This window comes from Stegodyphus dumicola, chromosome 7 (genome assembly GCF_044657685.1).
Source record: "Stegodyphus dumicola isolate Sdum_Otavi_A_Nest chromosome 7, ASM4465768v1".
Classification (NCBI taxonomy): Eukaryota; Metazoa; Arthropoda; class Arachnida; order Araneae; family Eresidae; genus Stegodyphus; species Stegodyphus dumicola.
The window spans coordinates 46,606,131-46,631,661 of NC_140774.1; the positions used below are offsets into that span (position 1 = coordinate 46,606,131).

The window sequence follows — 25,531 nt, forward strand, 5'->3', positions numbered from 1 at the left end:
TGAACCAAACGGAGTTATATACCATCACAGCGGGGAAAACTCCAGAGAAACAAAGTTGAATATTCCATACTAATTTAACAGTTTCTGTAGCTTGATAACTGCACCAAGCATTATTCTGATTATCTGCTTTAAATTCTGAACTTTTCAAACATGATATTATTCACTATTGCTTCTGCTTAAGCATTGTCTTGAGATTTTCTCTAAATAAAATAAAGTATAAGACGATAGCGCCTGAAATGAAAGAATCATGATAGTCATTAGTTATATAAATTACATTTTAATATTTGTTATTAATGGCAACAAGATTTTTATAAATACCTGCTGTTTAAACAGTGTGTTTATTGCTGTTCATAAGTAGGATGTTTAAAAAAATGTATACACAGTTTAAAATTTATAATTCATTCAGTTTTCTATCATTACAAGTTTAATTGATTTTAAATAATTTATGGAATTAGACTAAGCTTTCAACAAAGAAAATTTAGTCCAAAGTGCTACTGAAATATGAAAATTTAAGTTGCAAAGGCAGTTTAGAAGATAGTTTAATTTGATCTACCAATACGACTTATCATCACTTGAATTACATGTAAATTTGAAACAGATAAAACTGTTCAAAATGACTAAAAAAAATATTGTGAAAAGTTATAAGGTATTTTCTTCCTCCTTCCAGCATGCCTTCGTGGTGTAACGGTAGCGCACTCGGCGCGTGTTCGAGAGGTCCAGGTTAGAGTCCCGACGAGAGCATTCGACATTTTTCACACCTATCAAAATACCCTAATGACTTTGCAAGGTCACGGATATCAACGATCCCCACAAGGTAAGAAAAACTGATAAAAATGGATCGGCACAAATGAAGAAAATCTGTGATGCAAGCGAATCTTAGATAAGAATTTTAAAATCATTTGCCAATCACATTTTAAAGCGTTGTGATTTACGTTCTCCGACTCTCAGTGAAGATAATCGGGATCAAAAAGCAGAGCTTTCAAAGTAGCACTTGGCAGAATGTGCAAAAGTTGCAAAGTTTCCAAGAAGCTGTATTTGGAATAATGAGGCTACATTTAAAAATAGGAATTGACCCAAAAAATAATCATTCATTTCCATAGATTGTTTTAAATTAGGGAAATAAGCCACGTTTATAAACACTGACATAATGATGATTGAAAATATATATACATTTTTGAGACACGCAATAGGTTTAGTTATTTATATTGCTAAAAAGGCTTTGCATAAAAGGCAGAAATAAAATAAGTGTTTCATATGAAGGCAAGGTAGATAAGAGCCCATTAGTAATTAATGCAGCATTAAAATATTCATCCAAACTCTACCTAAAACTACAAATAACTTGTCATTTTTCCAAAAAAGCAAAAATTATTTCATTAACGCAGTTGATGATTAGTTTGAAGCCGGCACGTTCGAAAGTCTGAAAGAAGTTTTGATATGGGATTTCAGGAATCTAAAAGATAGAATTCAAGTATCGTTTTTCAAACCTTCAGAGGATGGTTTAAAAATCTGTTAATGTTTTACATTATAAAATAATCGCTAGAATTAACAACTTTTAAATAATATCTGAAGCAATATTTAAAATTTCTATTCCGAAACAAACATCTATTTTATTCTTTCAAAATTAAATAGTGGCATAATAGATTCAAATTATTATACTAGAATGCATATTTCTATAGTACATTTGCATGGCGTATGTGTTTATTTCCTTGATATGTTGCATCAAATTATTCACAAACCATTTTGTGTTTCTTTTCGACAAATTGTAAAATTCGGTAATTTTACACGATTTCTGCTGAATTCAAGCACTTCTGAACCTAAACATGCAATATGCGGCGTTACAAACGTCTTTTATTATCGTCATTTCTTACGATTATTAATTCTTACGTACTGTTTAAAAACACATAAAAATTCTCATCTGGACATGTTGAAAATTAATTCATCTTAATTTATATCACTATTCAAAAGTAAAAAGAGAGATATAAGTTATTAAAAAGAGTGTCTGTTGCTGCTTTAACTTGTTCAATTTTTTAATGCTGTTGTTGTTGTGACTAATCTTGCTTGTCGGCTCAGGCAAACTCGAAAAAGTTCGCAGAATGGGTACCTGCGTTTTAACGCTAACCCTGCATAATGGTAAAGTCCTTGGGCGTCTATAAACACGGTAATACAGGTAAATAGAGTCTCGAACGAAGACGCCGCCCAAGGCGAAGGTAAGTGCACAAGCAATTAACCAGAGTACATATTCAATTATAGCGATATAATATAAAAAGAAATGCCTTAAATTTCAGAGAGAGTCCTATCACATAAGACTCTCATAAATAAGTGGTGGGGAAAATGTACAATTATATTTACAATATATACATGACTACATAATATACATATTTACATGCTTGAAAAAGTTAAATAGAAGGCATGAAATTGTGCTTCAAAGTACTCATGTGAAAACTACTTTTATAGTTACGAGTATATGTTTTGAAAACTTTATTTCCTTTATAATTATCTTAGAATCATTTGAAATAAAATACGCTTTTCTTTTGATAAGTTTCGAAATTCGGTATATTTTCAGTTTCAAGATGGCTTTTAAAGAACGACATCCTTGCAATTTCTTGCATAACAAAGAAACGATCCGAGTTGATATAAAGATACAGCTGTTCAAATCGGAAATATAATAGATGCAGTCCGAAGAAGGATATCACGAAGAATATGATCTTCTTTTGTCTAACTGTCTCATATTGCAGGACTGCAGATGATTGAATTCTAGGTTTATAGTTTTATACCAAGGAAAAATGAAAGGGAATACTATTTTTATTTTATGGCTTCTCGACTCGTTTAATCTATGAAATATGCTGGAAAAGTTTGAAAGCCCTTGTCAGGAGGATGAAGCAAATTTTAGGAATAAGAAAATTTGCTTGTAACAAAATGCACTACGGAAATTACGCAATACACTGCTACGAGATGATATCATTTCTCCACTGAAGCTTCAAAAGAAAGAAAAATGGCCGCTCCGCATAATAAGACTTTCTTACAATGCAATTTTGTCGAAACAAGGAATGTCTGTCAATGTTGATCTCTCAGTATTCCCAAAAAAAGCATACAAATAAGGTATGATGCATAATGATGAAAATATTAGTTCGTATAACTTGTAGCTAGACAGGTAAAAAATTTAAATAATACTCGTAGTATTTGGTGGTATAATGATATTTTGCGATTTTCCAATATTTCAAAATGTTTCTTCTTTAGCGTCCAGGTGATAGATATTCCAAATGAAAATATAAACTAGTAAGCAAATGGAGCTAAGTGGAAAATTTATTTGTTGTTATTCATTCATTTATGTCACATTATCTCATTAATAGCTTGTGTAAGTTTTTTTTATTTTCAATGGCAAGGCACTTGACACATACAAGAATGTATAAAATGCACAATATAAAATACATAAAAAGAGAATACAGTAGTGAAAGTAATTCAATCATGCGCAGTCTTTCAAACTAGTATCATTCAGTCTCACACTTTCCACGAATTACAGTGAACCGCATAAGATGGTCTCTATCTATAATGCTGCACAGTGGGCAGATTGGGCTTGCCTGGATAGCAATGAGAAATAGGTGCGCATTCAAGCGATAATGTCCAGCAATAAGTCGCAAAGTCGCCACAGCTTAAAACGAGGATAATCAGGAATATTGTCTTGAATATTTCTCAACTATCTCTTTGTAGAATTTCTACACACTAAATCTTGACAACAGTTAAAGGCGGAAGTGTATGTAATAATACGTTTAGCAGTAGAAAAAGAAATCTCACTCTTAAACATCTGAGGGACTACGGATCTCTTTTTAGCTAATAAATCCGCTTTTTGATTACCATCCACACCGCAGTGTGCCAGGATCCACTGGAGGGTAACTTAGATCTCTTTCCTCTTAAGCTGCTGCAAATAATTTCTGCATTGTGATAAATCTAAAAATGTAGCCATGGCATTAGATGCAATAGCCTGAATAGCTGCCTTCGAGACACTCAGTATCACAGTCTCAACAAAGGTCAAATTTCTGATCAAAAGTTGTTATAAAGTTACCTTAATAGCAGCTATCTCACCATCAAAAGCAGTTCCAATATGCATAAAACGCGAATAATTCACAAAATATTCTCGCACCGTCATCTGTTGAGTCTATTGAACGTGATATTAAGCAAATCCCCATATACAATTAGCGAGATGCTTAAAGAAAGCGTCTTGTGTAAACTTAACTAGTATAATAATTCATTTATAATACATTAATAACTTAATAAATTTTAAAAAGAAATAAAGGACCTTCCTTTCTATTTTTATAACGAAATTTAATACCAATAAAATGCCTGAAAAAGGATGGGAAATGCAAACATATTTAAATATATATATATATATATATTAAAAGTAATATTAAAATTAAATTAAATTAAAAATACGACTGCATTTGAATACTTGAGTTTACAGATTTGACCACGCCCAACTGGGATAGTGGATAGCGACACTGACTGTGCTACCAAAGGGCCTGTGTTCGAATTCTGGAGAAAGCATTGATGTTTCTAAATGTTAAATGAAAGTGGCACTCTAAATATGCGGTGAGCCAGAAGGCCTCTCGAGAGGTTGGTGGTAGGGGAAAGGGGGTGGAATACCCTTTCATCCTCCCCCCTTCCCGGGGTACTCTCCAACAAAATTGGGGGCTGAACTGAGCAAAGTCGTACTGTCATCTGTATGGTGCTCAAGGCTTTTGCCAACGACAGGCGTAATCTTGCACTCCCTGCAGCGAAGAATTTCGTTGGCTTGTTCAGATGTTACCGTCAGACAAGTGAGATAAGTCACAACACAAGAACGGATTTGCCAATTCAGCAAATAAAATAGTATTTCTAACTGACAATTATTAAAATTAACAGCACCAGAAATCGATTTCCTCCCTGTCCTCCAAAAAAGAATTCCAGTTTTGAGATTTTTGGCAGTTGCTTCTGTCATTCATTTTTGAACATAAAATAACATAGATTACAATGTATGACAAATATTAAAAAAATGACAAATATTCAAAAGTTTGAAATGACATGGGTATATTACTGTTTAAAAACGAACGCGACCATTAAAATAAAATTTTTAATTTTAAAAGGAAACTAATATAAAATACTGAAGTATCTAAAGTTACTGCAAAGGTTCTTCATTACCATTTGCTGTTACGGCACAGCTTCAGTATAGCCCACCCGGAATTTTAAACAAAAAATATCGCCAAGAGCGGCGATAAATGATATGCTGTGGTAACCCATACTATTCGCCAAACGCAATGTAAACAAGAGGAAGGAATTATGATTACAGCTAATATACTAGTCAGTTACATTTATTCAATTTCAATACAAATTACCGAGATATCCGTTTACTCACGTGCAAGTTTAATGCACGTGCCTTGTATTCTTACTTTTCCGGTGTAGCTTTCTCTTAAAATTTATCTCACGCTGCGTTGCAGGGAAAATACAACATTTTTAATTAGAATTCTACTAAAATTAATATCTAAATACACAATTCCTAACACTGTTATTGGCGATTGTTTAACGCTCAGACACCGTGAATACTATTTTGTATATATTGTTACGGATTTGACATTTAAATAGCTAATGTTAGTTGAATTATAAATTAAATTGCTTTATTCCCCGTGCAGTGCAGCGCGTGACGAATATTAAAGGAAAGCTAAGCCCGAAAATTAAAAATACAAGAGCACGTGCATTTAATATTTAATAAATAAATATCTCTTTTTGATTTCGAGAAAGTGCTGGAAAATTCTCGCGCATTTAAAACGCTTATATAAGCGGCATGAAAACTTCTCAATTCGAGGTCAGTTAGTTAGTTGTTGTTTTAAGAATGTGTTTAGAAAACTGCTCTTGTTGATTGTACCGAATTCGCGGATTAGCTTTCTTTAGCTGTTTAGAATTAAGTTCTCTTGAACGTTTGAGTAGTTAAAAGATAACTATTACGAGATATTTGTAATACTGCACGAATATCTGAGGAAATTTAAGCATTTTTGTTGTAATAATAATAAATTTTGTTCATTTTTCATCGGACTTGTGAATTCATTTTATAACGAACCCGTACGCACGCAACAATTTTTGGTGTCAGGAGCGGGGTTTGAATGCCAATAACAAGAGCGATGTAAGAACAGTTAAGGCAGTTGATATCAGCCTTTGCCTCTTTTAAAGAAGAAATTAAAGAGGAGATGAAATCTGGTCAAAAAAATATGGAAGCTGGTCAAGTTGCATTTAAAGAAGAAATGAAAGAAAAGATTGATGCTGGTCAGGAAAAGATGGAAGATTCCGTTAAAGGAGAGATGAGATCTGTTAAAGGGGAAATGAAAGCGGGACTGGCATGCGTTAAAGACGAGATGAAGTCCGTTAAATACGAGATGAAATCCGTTAAAGAGGAGATGAAAAGAGAAATTACCTGCGTAATAGAAACACATTCGAGGCTACAGAAGGTAGGATAGACTCGGTCGAAAGTAAGGTTGGAGAAATTGAAGAAAGAGTTTCTCTGCAAAGTTACTCTGCAATGCGCCGGCTACATTTGAACGCCTAATGGAGACTGTTTTGAAAGGTCTTTCCTACGAGGCCTGTCTGATATACCTGGATGATATCATCGTCAGAAAGACGTTTGAAGAACATCTAGAAAGTCTCAGAAAGGTGCTTCACAAACTGAAAGAAGCCAATCTGAAGCTGAGTCCCGCTAAATGCAAATTGTTCCGAAAGAAAGTGACTTACCTGGGACATGTCATCTCTGCAGAAGGTGTGTGCACGGATTCTGAAAAGGTGTCAGCCGTTAAATCATGGAAACGTCCCGAAAATGTCCATCAGCTGAGAAGCTTAGTAGGTGTATCCTCAGCTCGACAGACCATTTATTCTCGACACGGACGTGAGCAATGAAAGTGTCGGTGCTGTTTTGTCCCAAGAAATAGACGGCCAAGAACGTGTAGTAGCTTACTGGAGCAAGTGTCTGTCTAAAACGGATAGGAATTTCTGTGTCACTAGGAAAGAGTTCCTCGCCATAGTTAAAGCCGTAGAGCATTTCCATCATTATCTATACGGCAGAAAATTTCTCCGCAGGGACCATGCCTCATAGACCTGGCTTTTAAATTTCAAAAATCCTGAGGTTCAAATAGCCAGGTGGATACAGAGACTCCAAGAATATGACATCACTATCCTTCATCGTAAGGGATCATCACACGGGAGCGCCGAAGCCCTCTTCCTAGAATTATCCTGCAAAAGAAGACCTTGAACAGAAAGCTGTCGGTATTGTTCCAGCGTGGAAGCGAAATACGAGCTGCTGACTCCGGTCGCAAGACAAATTACAACATCAACATCGGCTGATCGACACCCGTGGAGTGATGATGAAGTCAGGAAAGACCAGCTGGAAGACCGCGACATTAAACCCATACTTGATTTAATAGAGTCATCAAACAGAAAACCTACATGGCAGGACATTTCTATCTGTAGTCCTACAACAAAACAATACTGGGCACTCTGGGATTCACTTCACATTCGAAACGGCGTCTTATACCGGAAATTCGAATCGGATGATGGGAAGACGTTCCGATTGCATCTGATACTTCCAAGATCCCGGATTCCTGATGTCCTTAAAGAAATGCATAAGAGCCCTACAGGAGATCACTTTGGAATAATGAAGACTTTACAAAGAGTTCGTGAGCGCTTTTACTGGAATAATGCAAAGGATGACGTGCAAAAGTGGTGCCGAACTTGCGATGTCTGTGCAGGTCGAAAAGGACCAAGAAAACGCAGCCGAGGCAAGCTGCAACGTTACAGCGTAGGTGCTACTTTTGAAAGTATCGCCTACGCCTTTTGACATCTTGGGACCTCTGCCACGAACTGCTGATGGCAACAAATGCATACTCGTTGTCATTGATTACTTCACCAAGTGGCCTGAAGCGTATCATATTCCTGATCAAAAGGCTGTCACAGTAGCTGAGGTGATGATACAGCACTGGATTTCCAGGTTTCATCTGTAGTGCTACGTAGGCACTCTGAACATCTGTATCAGATCAGGGAAGGTATTTTACCTTGGCAGTAATCAAAGAACTATGCAAACTACTCGGCATTGACAAACCCCAAACGACGCCATTACATCCCCAGTCGGACAGCCTGGTAGAGAGGTCCAATCGAACTATCCTTAATAACCTCTCATTAGTGGTTTCCAAAAACCAGCAGGACTGGGACAAGAAATTATCACTGTTTTTACTGGCTTACCGCAGTGCTGTCCACGAGACCACCGGCTATTCCCCATCACAGATGTTCTTCGGTCGTGACATTCGTCTTAACAGGGATGACCTTGGATGCAACGCATAATTTCATTCTTTGATAAATGATTTTTCTTTAACAAATGATTTCTTTTAGGATACTCTTCTTTACACATCATCATTATGGGTGCGATGTGCACAACCCAGTAAGTCCTCAAATCTTTAGGCCCACCAGCGGCCGAGCGGTCAAGTCGCTGAACACTGGTAGTTCGGTCTGAGGTTCAAATCCCGCGAACGGGCTGGCTGCATGGGCATTTTCGTGGTTTTCCCCATGTGTAACGTGTATATGAGCCAGTTTCCCTTAGAAAGTCCTCCCCGAAGGCATCCCTCCCCTTAGGCAGATAGCCCTAGTGTGCTTTGCCATAATTAAATACACCACCACACCTCACATCTTTAGACAATGGATGAAGCAAAGATATGAGTGGTAGCACAGCGAGAGGAAGGCAGCAAAGTAAGTTTACATTTTATTAAAGCGATATTTATAAAGTTGGGTCTTTTTTGAAATTTTTATCTGTGATTGGATAAAAAGTATCCGCAATGCTGCTCTTACATAATGGCATGATTCGGATTCATTTTGAGATAGTGCATTTTAGATTCATATATTATTATCTTTGGGACAGGAAGGAGATGCAGCCAAATTAAAATGAGGAATTAAAATAGCTATTGCTAAATTTAGTAGTTTTCATACTTATTTTATATCTTAAATATATTTTAAATGTTTCTGGATAATCAGGATAAGGATTTAATCGGATTCAACAAAGCGTACGAAAAACAAACAAACACACATACACACACACACACACACACACAAAAAAAAAAAAAAAAAAAAATTTAAGCAGATCACATGACAGTTTCCTCCGTCCTCTAAGTTAAATTCCACTTTTGATCAAAAGTCTCCTGGGGGGTGGAATCCAAGGACAGATTTTAAATGCATCTTTACTAGAAAGATACTAAACATGCATGCCTTACCGAATTCGAACCCAACGGTGTGGGAGATCATATGCCTGCGCTAATCATCATACCGATCGGAGTGGCTAAAAAAAGATAAAATTAGGGATAATTATGTTCCCATACGTATCCCACCCATTATAAATTTTTCCGAGTGCACGACTGATGAGCAAAGAAAAAGTTTATAAAAAAAGATACAAAACTGGTGGAGAAACGTTATCAAGAAATAATACTCTGTTCGATAACTATTGAAAAGATTTTTTTTCATCGCAAACTGACATATTATATTAAAATTCATTTTTTTTTTCTAATGCAATTAGAGAGAGTACTGTGTTGCTGCATAACCAAATTAAACTATTTTAGGAACTAAATTAAACACTTCTTTCATTACTTACTAGTTATGCATGATTTATACACCGCACAGAAAAGTGAACCAATTTTAGTGTCATAAGGTTTAAAAACTTTATGACAATATTACCAATTCAGTTTCTTTTAGGTCACTACGTTTTTTACCAGTTTCAGTCACATATTGCAAGGTCATTGAAAATTTTTTCCCACTTTCTAACCGCACAATAAAACTACACAGGTTCATATCGGTAATCAAGTCTTAATCCGCCAGAGATAGTACAGCGCTACTATCGGTCTTTACAATTCAAACAGTGATACCAAAAGCTGCAGCTCTTTAAACCAAATTCTGGTGTCGGAGGATTCCTATTATCCAAGATATTTTGTATCTGACGGAAGTTGATATAGTTAGTATCATAGCAGTTAGGAGTTTAAATTATTTTGCAAGTGCAGCCAAGATTTGAGCTTTATAATTTTACTAATTTCTTACATTCAACCGTAGTACAGCGATTCAGAATGTTATCTGACAGCAAGGGCTGCAGGAGATTCTGGTAGTAATCATAAATGTAAGTGTATATCATTAATTTATTATTATTATACAAAGAATATTTATAGAAGTATGACAAGTATTATGAAATTGGATCAGCATTTGTGCAAGTCTTCAAAGAAACAGAATCATTTAAAAATTATTTTGGCTGAAAGTGAAAGAAAAATCGCATACTGAAACTTTGGAAGCAGGTTAGAATTAGACGATGTACATATAAATTACTTTAAGCATATATAATGAAAGCATAAGCATTTCTTGGAATAAGATTGTGGAGCCAGTGTTGAAACATAAAAAACACAAAGTATATCATTTCATAGTCTATAAGATTAAAAGCATAATGCTGATACGCAAGCTGCGGTAAAATGTGTGGATGGATTTGTCCAGTTAATTCTAATTTTCCAGTCCCTGATATCCATTTTCCTAAACCATGGAACTCGGAGGTTTTTATGAATATGCGCTGTTCAGTTTTAAAAATGTTTATGCTTTATTTTATCTTTTTCTATAGATGGGGCTGCCTTCGCGCTAGATGTTTAATTCGTAATGTATTTTTTAATTTTGCCGTGTGTTTGTGGCAACAGATTAAATAAAACCAAACGACTAGTATTCGATGCTAAGAAAGAATGAACTTATGTAAACAATTCTAACAGCCGATAAAGTCAAAATCTTATTCAATTCTTTGAGCCTTTTTCCTGTATCAAATTCAAGTATTTCCAGGTAACTATAAGTCGATGAAAATTCAAGGTAAGCTATTTAATAATTATTAATTATTGAACTTACCAACAAACATTGGAGACACCGGCGAGATATTAATATTAAAAGCCGCAAATCCAATTCTAGTATTCCATTTATGCATTTTTATATTGTAAATGAAAAACTATAAGGAAGTTTTAGTTGTATTCAGATAATTTTCATATAAAATTCATTCTTAAACTCTGGTTACTATTATACATTTTTTAAATATATGTTTGAAGTTTGCACGATATCTGTACATAACTATATTGTACGTAATTTTATTCTTTAAGGTAAAATAAATATGTTAAAAAGGAAATCATCAGCTCCATTAATGTATCGAACTCAAATCAAGCAAACTGGAAGATTTGCTGGAACTGTTGGCGATGTTTTAACGTCAGAAAATTTAGAGAAAATTCTTATATTAAAATCAAATCTGCAAAGATGTGACAAATTGAAAAATATTATTATGGATATTCTATTTTTGAAGATTTTGATGAAGAATCTGAGTTAAAAAATTTGTCTGAGACTCAGGATTTGGCAGACGAATCAGTAGTTAAAGTAGAAACACATCTAAATTTATTTAATAAAGAATCGCAGCTCAGTGATGATAAGAAGGTAAAATCTGCCGCATCCCATGTGAATATAAAACTTCCGAAGTATGATCTTCCAACGTTTTCTGGCCTGTTTGAATCCTGGTTGAGTTTTAAATCCATATTTTTTAGTTCTGCTGATTCTAATGCATCTTTAACTGACATTCAAAAATTGCAATATCTTCAAAGTGCAGTTTCGTCTGATGCTGCAAGACTTATGTAAATGATGCAAGACTTAGACTGCAAGAGGATTCGCAATAACCTCTGAAAATTATAAAATGCTTGGGACATTTTACTCGACAGATATGATAACCAAAGGGAATTAGGATTTTCTCAGTGTAGAAAATTATTTAATTTAAAATTTGTAAGACCAATATCTGATTCCATTCGAACAATGATAGATACCTGCAATGAAGTTATTCGGAATTTTAAAACACTTGGTCCAGACTGCAATCAGTAGAAATTCTTCTAATATTTGCGTTACAATTCACTTAAAATCAAGTGGGAACTAACGCTAGAGAATAAAACATTTCCATCTTTAAAAACGTCTTTTCGTTTTTGAAAAAACAAGCTAGAAGCCTTCACAGCGTAAAGGGAAATTATAATATTCAAGACAAATCAGCAAAATCCATTAACAAAACTTTTGCTCTCAAAACAAATGTAAAGTTAACGCAGGGTTCTTGTGCACTTTGCCAGTTACCACATCATTTACATAAGTGCTAGAAATTTATTAAAATGAATATTGATGAGCGTTGGAACTTCATAGGAAAAGCAAACCTTTGTTTTAACTGTCTGAGACCAAATCATGGTGTATCCTCATGCCGATTCCCTACATCTTGCAGGGCATGTAAACAGAAACATCACACAATTCTTCATGTTTTTCGAACTGATAAAAAAAACATTCTGCTGAAGTCAAGTACAGTCTACCCCAAAAGGTATATCTCAAAATAAGCCTTTATATCAACCTTCGGCCAGTACCTCGGAAGAGCAGCAGTTTTGCTTTACAGGAAATGTAAAAAATTCTAATTTAATATTACTTGCCACAGCTGTAATAAGAGTAAAAAATAATCAAGAACAGTTTCTCAAATGTCGTGCTCTAATTGATAGTGGTTCTCAAACATTGTTAATCACTGAATCGGGTTGTAATCGACTAAAACTTTCATTTCAAAAGTCTGAAAACAATATTCTAGGACTTGATGATACAGTTGCTGCACGTGTTATGAAAGTACCTAATTTACACTCATGTCCATAAATTAAGGATAATTCGGAGTCACGCGGAAATCGAACTCTAAAATAAATATGTCACCTGTAAAATCACTACACACATCTTCAAGAATCATATGCAAATTTCAGGAAGTAACCAGATGACACCGATGGTACTTCACAATGACGAGAGTGTAAGAGAGTGATATATAAGGAATACAGGCAAAGAAGTAAAATTGTTCGCGGGCGCTTCATAAGCATTTCACTGCAATAAACGAATAGTTATGACACAAAGGACGCATTTGGATGACTTTTAACGTAGTAAAATTATCGGCCGTCTGGAATGTGGGCGTTCCCAACTGGAAGTATCAGACGGACTTGAAATTTCCCAGAGTGTCATCTCCATGCTTTGGCAACGATTCCAAGATAATGGCAATGTGAGTAGACGTTACAGCAGCCGAATGAGGACCGACAGCAGAGTTACAACGCCGAATGAGGACCGGTATTTGGCAGTTACTGCCAAAAGAACAGGCGGAGCATAGCCTCAGACCTGTCTGGTCAGCTCTCTACAGCCACTGGTACGACAATTTCAAGGCAGACCGTGTACAGACGCTTAGGGAAGATTGGTCTATATGCTCGTAGACCTGTCAGATGCGTTCCACTTCCAACTCACTGTCGCCTGCGGTTAGCGTGGAGTAGAGAGCATGCATTGTGGACACCGCAACAGTGGGCTTGTGTGATGTTTTCCGACGAGTCCAGGTTTAACTTGCAGTCTGATTCTCGCCGGACTTTCATATGGAGAGCTCCAGGTACCCGTTACCACCAAGAAACCATCATTGAACGACACCGTTACGGTGCTGCAGGAGTGATCGTTTGGGGTGGAATTATTCTGAGTTCCAGAACTGACCTGTATGTTCAAATTGGAACCATGACAAGCCAAATCTATCGGGACGTCATTCTGGAACAACAATTATGTTTGTTTCGGGGCGCCATGGGCGCACAATTTGTGTTTATGGATGACAACGCCCCTTCTCACCGTGCAAACATCGTAAGCGAATGCCTTCAATCGGGGGATATTACCCATAGCATTCTCACCGGACTTGAATCCAGTAGAGCACGTGTGGGACATGCTTGGCCGACGAGTTGCAGCCCGTCAACCTCCTCCTACATGTCTACCGAAACTTCGGAGAGCATTGCTTTTTGAGTGGTGTAATATCCCCCAAGATCAGATCGATAATTTGATACTCAGCATGCCTAGGCGTTGTACGGACTGCATTACATCGTCTGGGAGACATACAATGTATTAACAATCGTACCAACCATGTAATGTTGGTTTTCTATAAATAGGTTTTTTTTTTTTTTTTTTTTTTTTTGTAATTTGCTTCAGGGAGAAAAAATCGCTATTTTTTTAATAATATCAAACATATAGCATCTTTTTTTGCTCTTTACCTTTTGTTTAATAAATAAGCTTTACAAATAAGTCAAATTTGTTTTGCTTCTAATTCTTCCTTTGCCTGATTTTGCATTATCCTTAATTTATGGACATGAGTGTAAATTTTACTTCTCATTTTAGTAACGATAACTTTTCTGTTAAGGCTTTAGTAGTCAAAAAGCTAACGTCAAATTTACCAAACTTTGATCTGTCAGGATTCAATTGGCCTCATCTAAAAGGATTACAATTAGCAGATCCTTCCTTTCACATAAGTAGGCGGATTGATATCAAGATTTAATTCAAACTGGAGAGTTAAGGGGAAATCAAAACCAATCATCCGCTCTAAATTCAAAATTGGGTTATCTTATTTCAGGAACGGTATCCATTTCAAATAGAATTCAGAATTCTTTAATCAATTCTCATGCTTTAGTAGACATTGAAAATTTAATGAAAAAATTCTGGAATGTGGAATCGGTTCCAGAAATGAGTAAAGAATAAAATTCTATTGGGTTATTCAAGAAATCAAGCTAAGAAGCGGTTCTTTTCCTTAGAAAGGAAAATTCAACGAAACACAGAGCTTAAAACTCAATATATACATTTCATGCGGGAATATCAAACGATGAATCATATGCAGATTGTTCCAAGTGTCGATTTTTCAAAATCATCGTCAGAGTTTTTCTATTTACCTCATTTTGGAGTTACTAGAGATCAAAGTGAAACTACCAAATTACGTGTTGTATTCGACGGTTCTGCAAAGTCTGATTCAGAAGTTTCTTTAAATAATATTTTCCATATCGGTCCAAAACTTCAAAATGAATTGTTTGGAATCCTATTGAAATTTAGAACTCACTGTATCGCACTCACTGGAGATATTGAGAAAATGTTCCGACAAATCTTAGTCAATAAAAATGACGTTGATATCCAGAGAATTTTTGAAGAGAAAATCTTGAACAACCGCTTAAAGAATTCCAACTTCTGACAGTTACGTATGGCACTTCTCGTGCTCCATATTTGGCTATTCGGACATTAAAACAACTTGCCATAGAGGAACAAACGAGTTTTCGAGAAACTTGGAGAGTCATACTGGAAGATACCTATGTAGATGATGATCTCACATGAGCGAAGAATAATGAGAAAGCAAAACAGTTAGTCTCACAAATTATCGAATTAATGAAGAAAGGCGATTTTCCAATAAGAAAATGGGTATCTAATGAACCGACAGTCATTGAATTTTTACCCCAAGAACTAAGAAGCCGAACGGACCTTTGGCAGAGTGAAGAAAGTAAAATCTATACAAGTCTAGGAATCATTTGGGATGCTAAAGAAGATGTATTCAGAATTAGGAAAAACCCACCTATGGATGGTGTTTTAACAAAACGTCAACTTCTGTCAACTATCGCGAAAATTTATGATCCTCTTGGGTTTTTATCACCTACAACGATTCAATTAAAAATTTTAATGCAGCATTTATGGAAGAAAAATATTGAATGAGATGATTTATTATCTAATGATATTTCTCAAGCATGGGATCTCTTTAAATCTGAAATAGAACATTTAGCTGAAATCAAGATTTCACGATTCATGATGAAAAACAGCTCTATTGAAAATATTCAGTTAATTGGCTTTTGCGATGCGTCTGAACATTCCTGTGCTGCAGTGTTTTATCTAAGAACAATATTCGAAAATGAAACATTCCACGTTTCATTGATTACTTCAAAAACAAAAATTGCTCCTGTAAAGACAATAACATTGCCAAGATTCGAACTATGTGCAGCGCTTCTTCTTTCTAAATTCTATAAAGTTGCTTCAACATCCTTAAGGAAAAATATTCACATTGATCAGATATTTTATATTCAGACTCAAAAATAGTTTTAGAGTGGCTTAGTTCATCTCTTCAATGGTGTAAAAGTTTTATTGCTAATAGAATATCAAAAATTCAAGACTCAACTTCAGAAGCTTCATGGAATTACGTGAAAAGTCAAGAAAATCCAGCAGATTGTGCCTCCAGAGGTATTTCTGCATTAAAACTGAAAAGTTACACTTTGTGGTGGTATGTTCCTCAATGGTTGTATCAGCATAAGATGCTCCCTCTGCCTGGCCCCATGCCACAGGAAGCATGTGTAGATGATATCAGATGCGAAGTAAAGAAATCGTTTCTGTCAATCAATATCACCATTTCAGATACACCTGAAATTACTGCTATGTTAGAAATTATTTTAAAATACTCATCGTTTTCAAAATGCATTAGAATAATTTCGTGGTGTTTAAGATTCATTATAAATTGCAAAATACAAGCTCAGAGTCAAAAACTCAAAGGTGTATTATCGCCTGGAAAGCTTGAAGAAGCAATTAAATCTATAACTAATTCAAAAATCAAAAAATTCAAGCTTGAGTACAACTACTTACAAAAGAGACTTTCCTTACCTCAAAACAGTAAACTGATTCCAATGAATGTTTTCCTTGATGGAGAGGGAATTATTAGAGTAGGAGGATGGTTAACAAACTCGAAGTTAGATCACAATCAAAAACATCTGATTCTTATGCCAAAGAATCATCATTTCACTACTCTATTGAAACAATATTATCAGAGAATGCATTTACATAGCGGTCCTCTACTTACTTTGTGTTGTATCCGTCAAAAGTATTGGATACCCTCTGGAAAGAGATGCAGTCCGACGAGTTCTATCTAAATGTTTGACTTGCTTAAAACTGAAGTCGCAACCATGCCATGCCATCATGGGAGACTTGCCTTCTAGTAGATTTGGTGTTGGAAAAGCATTTCTTAACGTTGGACTTGATTTTAGTGGACCATTCTTTATAAAACCTAACCTGACATGCAGCACAGTAAGAATTAAATCGTACATTGCTCTTTTTATTTGCTTTGCCACAAAAGCAATTCATCACAAGGTTGTTTCAGACTTATCAACAGATGCTTTTCTAGCGGCTTTAAGACGGTTTATCTCTAGACGTGGAAGGCCGGTAAATCTCTATTCTGATAACACAACGAATTTTCGAGGAGCAGCAACCTACATAAGAGACCAATCAGTGCTTCTCAATTCTGCTAAAATTCAAAATTTTGCAGCTCAAGAATCTATTGTATGGTATTTTATCCCACCTTCAGATCCACATCTTGGAGGACTGTGGGAGGCTGGAATCAAATCTGCAACATTTACTGCAAGTTAGCAACATTTATTGAAGCAACATTTATTGTTGCATTTAACATTTGCAATAAATGTTGCAAGAAGCAGCATTTATTGAAAGTTTGCAAGGCAGCTATCTTAACTGTTGAGGAACTTACCACTCTAGTAATACAGATTGAAGCATGTCTAAATTCTAGGCCACTGACTCCTCTTTCTTCAGATCCTCAGGATTTAGAACCGCTTACTCCAGGACACTTCTTATAGATGCTCCTGTAACTTCCTTTCCTGAGAAAGCTCCAACAAAATCTCTTTGCTTAAAGTCAAGATGGCATCTGAGGCATCTGATTCAACAGCTTCGTAATCAGTTTAGGTCAAGATGGCAGGTGGAATATTTGAATCAACTATAACTACGAGAAAAGTGGACCTTGCGTGCAAACAATATTCAAGGTTTATCTCAAACAGGATTCTCTTCCTCCTTTCAAGTGGAATCTTGGAAGAATCACAAAAGGTTTTCCTGGAAACGACGGAGTAGTTCGAGTTGTTAAAGTAAAAACGTCAACTGGACTTTATCGAAGTCCAATTTCCAAATGCTGTCCTCTTCCTAAGTAACCATTCTTGAACTTGAGTGTTCAGCCCAAGTGGGGAGGGGGGAATGTTCAGTTTTAAAAATGTTTATGCCTTATTTTATCTTTTTTCTGTAGATGGCGCTTGCCTCGCGCTAGATGTTTAATTTGTAATGTACTTTTTAATTTTGCCGTGTGTTTGTGGCAACAGATTAAACAAAACCAAACGACTAGTATTCGATGGCATGTCGCATGCTAATAATGAACTTATGTAAACAATTCTAACAGCTGATAAAGACAAAGTCTTATTCAATGAATTGAGTCTTTTTCCTGTTCAAATTCAAGTATTTTCAGGTAACTATAAGTTGATGAAAATTCAAGGTAAGCCATTTGATAATTGTGAAGTTCCTTCCCCTGATGAAAGACGAAGAACGGAAGTGACTTACCCCGGAAAAACCGGTCGAGGCAGGCTGGTGGGGGGGAAGAAAGACTGGACGGAGAGGGCACTGGGAGTTGGACCGGCGAGCATGCCGTGTGAGAACGTAGAGAAAAGAAATATGTTTTAATTTCTTTTGCGCGCCTTGTATATATATATTGTATATAGTTTATGTTACAGTGTACTCGTTGTATGGTGTATCCATAGTGCAGTTTGTGTAATAAATTAGTGAAGAAAATGTCAAAGCGGACAACTGTTATTTTCCCACTATGGTAAGTTTACACAGAAGAACCCACCTCGTGTTTGAACGAGCGCGAGGCATGACAAATGTCGCAGTCGTATAGGATAGTGGGAAAAATGAAATCACTAAAAGTACGAAGGAAGTAAGATCGTAAAAGGTGATTTGAGTGAACGTGGTTTAAATGAAGGAAATAATTCACGAAAGCAAAGAAGATGACAAAAGATGGTCATGAAAGACGGAAAGTGGCGCGCGTAAGCCTACACGTGCAAATAAACGAAAGGGTGTATGAAACCTCGTCGTGTGAAAAGTGATCATCAGTATTACCGTGGTGATATTATTAATTTAAATGTTCGTGCAGTGTTGAAACAGTGGCTGGTAAAAGTGATCATCCGTATTACCGTGGTGATATTATTAATTGAAATGTTTGTGCAATGTTGAAACAGTGGATGGTAAAAGTGATCATCAGTATTACCGTGGTGATATTATTAAGTGAAGTGTTATGCAGCGCGATGAGGAAATTGTACAGAATTGAGCACAGCTCGTCATTTTCTACTATCGGGATCAAAGGTAAGTCCCTCTTAATTTCTTGGGAAGCACAATATATAAATGAAGAGAGCTCCCTCCCTATAATTACTATAGTAACGGAGACAATTAAAATTGTGTTAATGTCGGTTAATAACATGATGAGAATGCCAGGCGTTAAAGCCAGTAGACACTTAAGTATATTTTATATGCAAATAAGGAATTATGATTAATTTTGTTATTAAGGAGATAATGTATGCTAAATGAATGTTAAAATAGTTCAAAAATAGGTCAGCAGTAATTTCGAAACATTTAATTGTGTGCTCATGTTACTAATTAAGGTAGAAATTATCTATTTTTGTTGTTGCCGGGTTTTGGCAAAATGTTTTAGTCATTAAAGTTAATAGGTTGATTAAAAATTAATTAGTTTAATGATTTGAGAACAATAAGTAAATGTTTGTTTCATTTCCAGAATATGTAAGGTATTACGGCGTAAGGCCAAAGTATTCAGAACTATTTTTTTTTTGTACTAATTCAAAAGCTAATATAATTTTTGGTATTTATGTGTTAACAATATATGGTGAAATATATGTTAATAGTAATATATGTTAATAGTAATATGAGAAAGATATTCATGATTGTGTTCACTAATGATAATGTTTGCTAAATGAATAATGGTAGTATTCAGTAGTAGTGAAATATGTATGTTTGCCTGTAAAATTAAGTGTTATTTATGTGTTGTATGGGTAAAGCTGTGAAAAGAAATACCAGAAGTTAATATGGGTCCTAAAAGGAGAAATAGGGTGTCAGAAGAATCTGATGAAATTATTAAGAACATGCAGGCTCAAATTAAGTTAAAGGAAATGGAGCTGCAGCTAGAAAGGTGTAAGTTAGAGGCAGATGCGGCTAAAGACCGATTAAAAGAGGTGGAATTTCGGGAAAGACAATTAGAGAGAGAACACGAGATAAAAATTAAAGAATTAGAAATTCAGAGTAGGAAAATAGATAAAGGAGGAAATAAATCGGGCTCAGAGGATGAAGGGGTTTCAGATGCTGAGAGCAAGGGAAATGATTTCTTGAAACATTTAAAAATAATGAAAGGAGTTATGATTGACCCGCCATCTAAAGCTGAGGAATGGCCGTTCTTTTTCCATCATGCGGAAATGATGTTTAATCTCTATAAAATTCCTGAAGAACATAAGGGGAAAATTATTTTGCAGAGTTTAAAAACTAAAGTTTGATTTCAACTCTGGGTGAAAGGGATTTGGATAATTATATTAAGATTAAAGATACAGTATTAAAAGAATTCCAGATTACCCCATTGCAACATAAAAAGAATTTAGAAAAATGTGTAAAAAGATATGAGGAAACGTATACTCAGCACATAGCGAGGGTTGAGGCAGCACTTGATTTCTACTTAGAATCCAGAAAAGTTAAGACTTTTGATAAATTAAGAGAACTATTGATTGTCGATCAAGTAAAAGATCAATTACCCGCAAATGTTAAGGCGCATATACTGTTAAAAGAGGTAGAAAACTGGTTATCTCCGTCAGAGCTTGCAAATGATTTGGATAATTACGTTGCAGCAATGCCTAGAAATTACAATACGAGTGCTCAGGAAGTAAATAAAGTGGGACCAAAACAGGAACCGATAAGACAAGGGGAAAAATTAGGACGACCAAATAAGAGTAAGGGGAATTTCAGTTCTGATTACAGGGTTGATAAGGAGAAGTACAAAGGGGTAAAAACTTTAGAACCTCAAGGAATGATGCAGGCAAATAAGAAAGTTCTAAAATGTTTTCAGTGTCAGGGTGAAGGACACATAAAGCGTTTTTGTCCAGCGATAAACCTGATAGCGAAACCCAAGAGAGGAAGCGAAAAAGAGGATACGGATGAGGTGGAATCAAAGGGATTAAATAAAATATGCGTAGGGTGGAAGTTAGCTAACTATGCAGAAGAAATTCCGTTAACTAGGGCAAGTGGGGAATTACCTAGGATAGAACTGCAGATAGGCAACGCTAGATTCAAAGGAGTGATTGATAGCGGAGCAGAAGTTACTGTAATCCGGAAATCGGTAGTTCCACAGAAATATTTGGAGTCTGGAGGGAAGATATGGTTACAACCCGCCGTGGGACTCCAGGTAGAAGCCCAATTAGTTACAGTACCTATCAGTATCTGGTCAGGAGAAGAGGAGGTACAGCCTTATGTAAACGTTCATGCAGCAGTAGTGCATAATTTGAACGAGGAAGCGCTGATTGGTGAACCGAGTGGTGACACCTCGAGATTTTAGACTTCTCAGGGAACAAGGAGATATTTATTGGGGAGAAAATAAGGAAGAAAAACTAGTATTGGGAGTTGGTCAGGTATCGAGTAACTTGGACGGAAAGGAATCGACAGAAAAAGCCAGTCACGAGGTCGAAGGTGAAACGGAAATAGCTCGTACTACACCGTTGGTAAGGAGTAAAGATGAGGGGGAAGTAGAAGTGGGAGGCAGTGAGCAAGTGTCAGCTGATAACCCACCCTTATCGCAAACTCAACGTTTTAGGCAGGAGCAAGCGGAATGTATTTCGCTGAAAAGCGCGTTCATGGATGCACGTAATAACAAGAATGGGTATTGGCTGGAGTCAGGAATTTTGTACCATACGGGAAGTGTCAATGGGCAGCGATGTAGTCAGTTAGTTGTTCCTCAAAGCCGCAGGAAAGAAATTTTGAAGTTGGCTCACGAAAGCTTACAAGGGGGGCACTTCGCAGCAAAGAAGACGGCGGAAAGGATTAAAATGTCGTTTTGGTGGGAAGGATTGTCAAAGGAGGTGCGGAAGTGGTGCGAAGCTTGCAAGGAATGCCAGCTACGAAGGAAAGTTAAAGTGAAGGATAGGGCTCCAATTACAGCAGTAGGGAGGCCAGAACTTCCATTTCAAGTGGTTAATGCGGACGTTTTAGGGCCGATTGAGCCGAAATCTTCAAGAGGGCACCAGTATGTGTTATGTGTTGTTGATCAACATAGCAGATGGCCGGAGGCAATTCCACTAAAGGCGATAACAGCGAAAGCTACATGTGACGCTTTCATTGATATTTTCATGCGAACAGGAGTTCCGAGAATGATAGCCATGGATAACGGAACGAACTTTAAGGCTAAGCTAACACAAGAATTTTTAACTAGGTTAGGGGCCTCGCCAAAATTTTCTACGCCAGGGTATCCGCAGTCAAACGGGCTAGTGGAAAGGTGGATAGGAATAATGAAGTCAATGTTGCATCACGCGATAAATACTCAAGGAAGAAACTGGGATAAGCAGTTACCATATTTGTTATGGGCTTATCGGGAGATACCGAATTCAACTACCGGAGTCTCACCATTTTTGCTGATGTATGGTCGGGTGCCAGTGGGGCCACTGGCGATACTTAAATCAAGTTGGGTAGATGAGACGGTATTACCACAAGGAGTTGGGGAATCAGTTACTGAATATTTAATTTCTCTTCGAAATAGGTTACAGGAGGCAGAGAAATTCGCTAAAGAAAATTCGGAAGCTAAACAGCAGAAATATGTTCATCATCATAATTTGAGGTCTAAGGAAAATGAATTCGAGATAGGAGATGAGGTAGTAGTACTGATACCAACGTCAACAAATAAACTTTGCTCGAAATGGACAGGACCTGGAGAAATAGTTGCGAAAAAGTCTCCACATTCATATTTGGTAAAATTGCCAGATGAATCTGTTAGACATTTGCATCAAAATAAGTTACGGAAATATATACAGCCTATAAATGCAGTAGGGATAATCTATGAGGCTGACACAGAATTTGGGGAGGTGCAGCACGCGCCTATTCAAAGAAACCCTAAAGTAGACAAACTTTTAGATAGGATCTGTGTTTCAGAGGAATGGAAACATTTAGATAGGTCACAAAGGAATCAGTTGAGCAGATTAATCAAATCTTTCCATGTAGTGTTTGACGGGGAGATTAAATGTGCGAAGGTAGGATCCCACAGTATCAGGTTAAAAACGGGAGTTGAAAGAAAGCAACCTCATGTTTATAAGGTACCTGAGGCGTTGAAGCCACAGGTGGAAAAGCAAATTGCTGATTTGTTAGAAAGAGGTTTAATTGAACCTTCCACAGCAGAGATTGCTTACCCTATTGTGTGTGTAGCGAAACGGGACGGAAGCGTACGTTTATGTTGTGATTATCGAGGGCTTAATGCGGAAAGTCAGATTGTCCCATTTCCTATGCAAAACGCAGAAGAGCTTCGATATAAGGCAGGGGCAGCACGTTATTTGTCTACGCTAGATATTCTTAAGGGGTATTGGGAAATCCCTATGGAGAAGGAAAGTAGACATCTGACGAGTTTTGTTTCTCCGAAGGGTCAGTATCAGTGGAAAGTGATGCCGTTCGGTTTGTCAGGTGCTGCCGCAACTTTCCAAAGAGTTATGAATCAAGCTCTTAGACCACATAGTGATTATGCTGAAAGTTTCATCGATGATATAATTGTCTATTCGTCAACGTGGGAAGAACATCTTAAACATTTAAAAGCCGTACTCAGTACTTTACAGACATTGAACTTTACGGCTAATTTAGAGAAATGCTCTTTTGGCAAGTCGGAGGTAAAGTATTTAGGTCACATAGTAGGCTCAGGCAGACATGGCCCAGATCCAGAGAAATTGCAGGTCATTAAAAATTTGAAGCCACCTAGAACCAAAAACGCATTAAGATCAGTTTTGGGGTTATATAATTACTATCGAGAGTATGTTCCGAATTATGCAAAAGTAGCTAGGCCGTTAACTGATCTCACGAGAAAATCTATACCTAATGATATACCTTGGGGGTCTGAAGCCGAGAAGGCATTCAAAGAATTAAAGGATGCTTTGTGCACGGCATCGTCTTTATATACGCCGGATATACGAAAACCTTTTGAAATTAACACAGACGCCTCACTAATAGGTATTGGAGCGTGTTTACTTCAACGAGATGAGTATGGGAAAGCTAGACCGATAACATTTGCTAGCCAGAAATTAACTAGCGCTCAGTCTAAATGGAGCACTATAGAAAGAGAGGCGTATGCAATTATTTGGGCTCTCGACAAGTTCGAAACTTGGACATACGGAAATAAAATTTTGTTGCATACAGACCATAACCCATTAAAGTACTTAACCGAAGGGATACCCCGGAATGCTAGATTACAGAGATGGGCATTAGCTCTATCCCGCTTCCAAGTCACTGTAATGCATAAACCAGGAGCTAAAAACTCCGATGCAGACGCATTGTCGAGGATCCCTCACGAATGTATAAGTGACCAATAATCTGAACTAAATTGAAAAAAAAAAAAAAAAAGAAATTAATGTTGGTATCATATATTTTTTTGTGTGTGTTTGTTTATTATTGTAGCACTAGAAAGGATAATGTTCAATGCTAGTATGGCAAAAAGTATATAGATATTGTAATTTTCATTTATTATTTTTTTTTTGTATTATTGTGGTTACTCTAGAAAAGATTGTGTTATTAGGGTATATTAGTAAACGAATTATTCCTTAAAGAAGTGTCAGTGAGTTGATATTGCAATGTTTTGTTTGTATCGCTGTAGAAATTTGGACATGTGCAGTTTTTATGTTTATGTGTTTTAAGTGTTCTTTTTTGTGTTAGTGTTTATAACTGTAGCATGACCCTTTTTTTTTGCTCTCTGATTTTAATGTGATTCCTTGTGCTGTGTCCCGGAAAAGAGGGACTACCTGGTAAGTGCCAAAATAATATGGGTTTCAAATTTTTCGACTCAGTCGTAAATATTTACAAACCAGAGGGGAGGTGTGAAGTTCCTTCCCCTGATGAAAGACGAAGAACGGAAGTGACTTACCCCGGAAACCGGTCGAGGCAGGCTGGTGGGGGGGAAGAAAGACTGGACGGAGAGGGCACTGGGAGTTGGACCGGCGAGCATGCCGTGTGAGAACGTAGAGAAAAGAAATATGTTTTAATTTCTTTTGCGCGCCTTGTATATATATATTGTATATAGTTTATGTTACAGTGTACTCGTTGTATGGTGTATCCATAGTGCAGTTTGTGTAATAAATTAGTGAAGAAAATGTCAAAGCGGACAACTGTTATTTTCCCACTATGGTAAGTTTACACAGAAGAACCCACCTCGTGTTTGAACGAGCGCGAGGCATGACAATAATTATTAGTTATTGAACTTACCAACAAACATGCGCAATCTAAAGACACTAGTATTTCTGACAACATTGTTCTGACTACAAAGATAAATGTAAGGCCTAATATAATTCTGATGCAATCTAAGATACCTGCATTTACAATAATGGGTAAAATCCTAGTATACGGTGCAGCCTTGGCGCGATTTTGAAAATTATCGCCAACACCAAAAATGACCCAAACAACGTCTATATACTATACACTATATATATATATATATATATATATATATATATACCCAAACAACGTCTATGTATACTAAGTAAATACTATGTATAACTATATATATTCTTTGAATAACCCGTTTACTACTCTCATCGTATATGTCCGGTTTTTATTGCTC

General features: G+C 36.4%; 1 long non-coding RNA gene across 1 annotated transcript in view; it reads left to right on the forward strand.

The window, feature by feature from the left end:
• The first annotated feature begins 680 nt into the window (after positions 1-680).
• Positions 681-25,531, forward strand: part of LOC146996170 (uncharacterized) — a 29,020-nt gene continuing 4,169 nt past the window's right edge. Inside the window, exon 1 of the long non-coding RNA XR_015041866.1 lies at positions 681-814. This is a non-coding gene — a long non-coding RNA (uncharacterized LOC146996170). The remainder of the gene's footprint in view (positions 815-25,531) is intronic.